Below are 6,656 nucleotides of genomic sequence, written 5' to 3'. Positions count from 1 at the left end.
GCGATCAGGGGCCTGCTTGCTCCTGAAAGGAGGTAGATACAGATCTACAAACATTACCGTGTTGGGTGGTGTTAAACAGTCAGTGTATGAATTTCCCACAGGGACCAGTGAGCTTTTGGCATGTGATGAGGCTATACACTCCTCTGAGAGCAGCTGGCTGCCCACTGTGTGCCCTGGCAGATATCACTCCAAAAAACCAATGGTGATCTACAGGATGCTGGACACAGTCCCTTATCTGGAGATCCCTGTGGCAGTGAGAACTCTCCTCAGGGTCCTTTTCCCCTAAAAGCCCTTATTGAGGTACTGTTACTCACCTGGTCCTAGTGCCTCTTCTCCACCTGACTCAACACATTGGTCACCTGCACCTTGCCATCTGTCTGCCCCCAGGGCTGGCCCTTTTTGCCCCCTAATTTCCACTCCCAAAGTCCTGGCTCCAAACCTCTATGGGCCTTAGTTTTCTAAGGCCAGAGGCTCCTCTTCTGCATATGCACACATGCTTTCTCTTTCCATCTCACCCAGTTCTGGCTTTCAGTCTGCTAAACCACAGGTGAACTTTCCTTTTGCCATCAGCTGCTCTTCCTCACAGCTGCAGTCACAGGCAAGCAGTGTCAGAGACTCCAAGAGATGAATTAGAACAGGATAAAATGTTCATCTCCTCTATGTACATCACAGCTCCCTGAATTAGCCTCGAGGCGCGGAAGTATTTTCAAAACAGCCAGCACTTCAGTCCTCCTGCTTCAGCTCTTCTCAAAACACATTTCCCCCTCTTCTCTGCAACCAGCCTGTACACACACAGACCTATTTCTTCACTGGTGTCTTGTCATATCATGCTCTACCAACCAACTGTATTCACTTCTGTGCCCACATAAACTCTCTTTATTTTCACGAGATACCCTTTGTTCTTGGATGCTCTGGGAAGGGAAATAGTGCATAATGCTTGTATCTGTTACACTATGCTTTGCATCTCACCCTTCTTTCCCTTGTTCCTAACATCTTCCTTTTTGTCCCTAGTCTGCGAGCTGACCTCATGTCTTCACTGAGCTGTCTTCCAGGATCCTAGAAAGTTTTTTCCTCCCTCCCTGGGAGATAACAACTAATTCAATGCCCATCCATGCATGCAAAAATTTAAATAATAAATCATCTCTCCCTGCCAGCGAACACCCATGCACATGAATGCAAAGCCCCACTTCTTTCTGGCAAAGTGGGGCTCTGTCTTGGCCTGAGACAGCCTTACTGTTACTTCTGTGAAATTACTGGGAACTGTGGGTGCATCCCACCTGCCTGCACAGCCCCCCCCCCCCCCCCCCCCCCCCCCCGCCTGGTTTGGCTCCACTCAGAAGGAAACAATTGCTTTGGGATGCTCAGAATGAGAGGGACAGGGAGAAGGGAAGCACAGAGGAGCTGATTGAGGGTGAAGGCTGAAGGGAAGGCACCACGAAGAAATGGGAGTACAGAACAAATTGTGGGGTGCGGGCAACTAAAAGAGTTGGCGTGTGACCCACGTGCACAAAGCTAGTGTGCTAAATTCTCTTCTTCAGCAATGTAAAAGGTTTTTATCCTTTAACTAACACAGTGGCGAGAGGTTTATTCAAGTAGAAAATTTTTAATTGCATTCTCTTGTAGTCAAATATTAATGGAAGGACCTTGTACAAATAAAAGTGAATAATGCAACAGCTTAGCTGACAACATTGTTTCACATTCATTGCAGATTGTGAACCTTCATTAAAATGGATTATTTTTGCTTTAGAGATTTAACCAGCAACATGACTTTCCCCTCTCACTGGCCCTGTTATGCCTGAGCCCACAGAGAGCTCGGTCCAAGGAGGAGCTTACAAAATTAATTCCAAAATAAGAAGCTGAAACTTCCAGGACGTGAATTCCTCTCATCCCCTCGGCTCAGAGGAGAGCTCGGTGTGGAAATCATTAGGCAATGGGTTTAAGCAGACCCCTATAGTGGAGGAGGGCTCAGAGTAGATGGCCACTGCAATGTGCTTGGGAAGTGCAGGAAAGAATACGGGCAGTGACCTGTTGTAAAGAAAGCTGAGCTTTCCCCAGCACCAAGGGGTCCAGAGGGTGACCTTCATTTAGGTCAACAGCTCTACCAGTTGGGTAGATCGGCTGGTCCTTCTGATCCAGCCAGACCAGCATGGCCAGGGGGAAGACATCTGGGTGCCTCAGCCTGGTGCAGAGCAACCAGCAAAAGGAACTTTGAAGAGAGGGACGGGTTGGAGCTGGTGTCAAGCCACATGCCCCTACCTGGTGAATGGGGATGGTGAGCGCAAGGAGGCCAGCCACAGGCACTGGGGCAGTGATGTGTTTGCCACGCCAGACACCTCAGCTTGTCTCAGGGCCCTGAGCAGGGTCGCACAGGGACATGCTGATGCTCCCTTGCAGATGCCCTGTCTGCAGCTCCAGGATGCTGTCGGCCACCCTCTGCCCTGCTTCTAGGTGCCTGAAAGCACCCTTAAAGCTGGATCGTCAGCACTGTGTCTTGTTCCCCTGCCATGACAAGGCTCTGCCCCACTTCCAGCTCTCCAGACTGCCTTACTGTGATTGCCTGAAGCTTCGGTGTCTCCATGTATGCAACAGCCATGCTCCTCACACAGCCTTGGGTCCCAGACCCAAGCCCAGCCACACTGCTCCGTGGCTGTCACCGCTGAATGAGCCCGGGCAGCTCCAACAAGGAGCCCAAACCCCACCTGCAGGAGAGGATCCATGAACCACAGCAGCTGTTCAAAACCACATCAGCATTTTGGTCCAAGCGAAGTAGCAGCCTCACATGGGAAGCACGGAGCAGGAGTGCAGCTCAGGTGCCCCAGAGCATCACTTTTGTACTGCAAAACGCGCAGGCTAACCCACGGGGATGTGACACAGGTGCTCAGGTGGCCATGCAGTTACAGTCACTGCGTTTCAGTGTTTGTGGTCACAAATAAGCTCAAGTTAATTTTCCAAAAAATTTCACACCACTATCTGCATACTGCCTGGATGGCAAGTTAAAGCTGTTTTGGAGCATTTCCTGCAAATCTCTCCAGCTGCGTGTTTTCATTCTGTCTAACCCAGGATTAATTGGGTTTGTGGCTGCGGCTATGAGAAAGCTCTGGTGTCCTCCACTACAGTTTTACTCTTAAGTTTCTTCGCAACTTTAATTCCTCGCTTACATTCTGAGCAGCAATTCCTTGTTATTTTTAGTCCTAAAACAGTACAATCATAGAGAAAACAAGACACCTACGGAAGTTGCCCCTGTGCAAAATTATGAATGATTCAAAAGTGCTGTCGCAATTGCCAGCCTCTCCTTTCCTAAAAAGCTTTGTAATATTACCAGTATGGGGTTGGTTTGCTCCAGAGCCATGCAAAGCACCTGAGAGAAATTAGTTGTTGAGCCCTGAATTTATCAGTGAATCAGAAAGAAAAACACTGACTATGGGGTATAATAAGAAAAACCCACCCTACACCCCACACTCCGCTTCCAAAGGGCTCTCCTATGCTCCTGCCTCAGTCCCATCCCCCACCCCCCCCCCACCCCCCACCCCCCCCACCCCGGCATTGCTCTGGGGCTTGGGAAAGCAGAAACATTTGCATCAAGGGAGCCCAGTATCTTCTGATGCTCAGGCTAGCAACTTTAAAGGATTGGATCCATGAAATTGCTGCTGGTGGCTCATAACACAGGTGTTCAGCTTCCTGTGTGCATCTAAGCCAGTGCGAGGCCACTCGCTGTGGCTGTCGCAAGGAGGAGCCTCTGAAGAGCTGTTTGGTGGCTGGGGGATTTATATTTGTACAATGGCCTCACTGTAGAGTTAGATGAGCTACTGACATGGCAGTACTTATAGTCTATAAAACAGCAATTATGCTTGTTATTAGATCATCCCATTTACAGCCTGAATCCTTTGCCTATGGTGCATGCAAAGCAAAGCAGTGACTCTCCCGAATGCTGGGCTAATCTGTACTAATCCATTATGTAAATCACCAGGACAACAACCAGAGACAAATGTTAAATGTCTTAGAAGCACCCGGCCTTCCTTAACGAAATTTGACCCACAAAATTTATGGTTTGGTCTGCAGATTGCTGGGAGGACTGTGTGTGGGAAGAACATCTGCACTTTACAATTCGTAGCTGTGGTTTGAACCCCTGGGGCACCTCTTAATCTCAGCCTTTTCACGGGGCTGTTGCTGAACTGGTCCCTGTACGTACAGCAAAGTGCCTGAACTCTTTGAAGCAGGACCCTTGTCCCCAAACAAGGTCCTTTTGACACAGCCGTGGTCACCTTGGGGCCACGCTTTATACATTGAGTCCTCCCAAAATGTGATCTTTGTGACCAAGACCTTGGGGAAATCTCAGGGAGAACAAAACTTGACTAGTGCTGTTGCAGATCATGAGAGACTGTGTGTATTTTTCTTACTTAAAGCCACTCATGACATCTCTGGGTAGCAGCAGCAAGTGGAGGCTAGTGGGAGCAGTAGCAAGTGGAGAGATAACTATGGGAAGACACTCTCTTCTCTGCCATGAGGTCTGGCCATGATCCATGCAGATCTGGGGTGTCCTTTGGTTTTATGACTTGCTCTCCCGTTACAGCAGGGAGAAACAAAGCCACAAGGGGATGCCAGATAGATTCTCATCTCTGCCTGGATTTCTGCTCCTCAGGAGAGAATCTGGGCTGTGGCAATGAATATTTTAAAATGTGGGTCTTAGGAATCTCAATGGCAACATGTTTTAGCAGCACGCTTCAAAGCAAATACAGATATGGCTGTGTGTCTATGCTTTTAACTGTCTATCGGCATTTCCAAGCTCTGCTAGCAGAGCTGCTAGACTTTGCATGATCTGCAAGATATAGATGGGCTCTTCCTCCCCCCAACCATCTTTTTATTCAAATAAACCTTAGGATAATTACATGCAAAAATCCTATGCTACTGCAATGTTGATATTGCACATTTAGAAATCATTGCAGAGGGGATGCATGTAGGCAGAGCCATAAGGACAGTGGCAGCTGGCTGCCAGGCTGGCACGTAGCGATTCTGCGCCAGTCACAGTGGAGCCTCAACGGGTCCAGACGCTTCCCACAGTCTCTCACTTTGCTTGAACACCAAATTTGCCTCCATGTTTGAGGTACCCGCATGTGCTTAGCCCCTCCACGCATCTCAGAGGAGAGGCATCTGCGAGTGGCTCAGCGGCAGCGCTGGGAGTTATTTTAAGTGAACCCATATGACTTTGCTCTGGAGCAGATGAGAAGTGCTCAGGCAGCCAGCAGCAGGGGCTGGGATGCTGCTCGGGACTGAGCCACGCGCATGGTGCGGTCCAGCCCTGGTGTCTGGGTATGCTGGCAGCCTCCGAGCCAAGTCACAGGGCTGGCCAGCCCTCACCTGCCTTCAGGTGGGCTGTCCCTTGACTTTGCAGGAGCCTGATAAAAAAGCCTTCAGCAGCTGTGACATTTGCATGGAGGCAGACAAACAACAGATCATGCCTCCTGAAGCTGTAGCTGGAGACCAGGGCATCTCTTACAGCTCCAGACCCACTTGTGAGAGAACCTGCACGCATCACTGGACCATGGCTGGCTGTCAGGAGAGCCCAGACCCCTGGCTCACAGCGGGGACACTGACATTTAGGTGCCTGTAAGCACCCATCACAGGCTGGGAACCAGCAGTGGTAAGGACACCATCCTCACCCTGCACATCCCTCTGCAGCCCAGAGCACCCGTGGCTGAGTGGATGCTTATTTATGCTCTTGTGGGTGCCACATGGAAGGAGGCAGGCGGCAAGCTCACCTGCAGCCCCACTGCCGGCTCCATGCAGGGTGTTTGGGAGCAATACAGCCTGGGTGAACTTTGATGGGAAGCAGGGGAAGGATGTGATGGATTCGAGAGAAGAGCCCCAGGAGGTAGGCTGGGGGAGGAGGGAGAGCAATGTGCAAAAACACAGAATATTTTCATAGGGAAAAGTGGCTCCGCTATTCACACCACTCATCAAAAAGCAACGGAGATGTAGGAAACCTGCTGTGCCACAGAAGTGGTAATGGGCCAGCCTCCAGTCCCTACCTTCGGCTCTCCCGCTGGGCTGGGGCTGCTTCCCTTCTGCACAGCCAAGGGGCTGTTGCTGTCATCATATCTGGGTTTGATTTCACCAGTAAAAGTAACTTCTATGCCAGACAGGGCTTCTGTGATTATTTTCTTCTTATCACCTTGGCCAAATTTTCACATAGTTCTCTCTCTCTGAAAAAAAAAAAAAAGGGGGGGGGGAACGAAACATGATGCTAGAGGGTTTATAGTTTTGCACAAAACAGGTTTTCTTAAAAATACTCACAAAGCAAACAAGCAACCTAGAAGTCAGTTTTAAAATCTGTACACGGTTTCTTGCAGAACCCTGCAATTTTGTGCTCAAACAATTTTTTTTTTGAAAAATGAAGCCTGTAACTTTTCTTTCCTCACAAAAGAAAGAGAAGATCCAAAGGAAATTGTGACGAATTACCCTCTAAAATTCCTGCAAAACAGCATTTGCCATTTGGTGACCGGTTCTGTAGTATCTTCCACCAGGAAAATAGGCAGATTTTCCCAGGACATCTGCACGGACTCAGCTTGGCACATGCGGCTGACCCGGGCTGTCCTGCCGGTGGGTGACACAGCCACTGGGCAGCCCCAAGGTGGCACTGGGCAGCCCCAAGGTGCATT

The sequence above is a fragment of the Falco peregrinus genome, chromosome 8 (genome assembly GCF_023634155.1).
Source record: "Falco peregrinus isolate bFalPer1 chromosome 8, bFalPer1.pri, whole genome shotgun sequence".
Lineage (NCBI taxonomy): Eukaryota > Metazoa > Chordata > Aves > Falconiformes > Falconidae > Falco > Falco peregrinus.
This window is presented reverse-complemented; position numbering follows the sequence as displayed.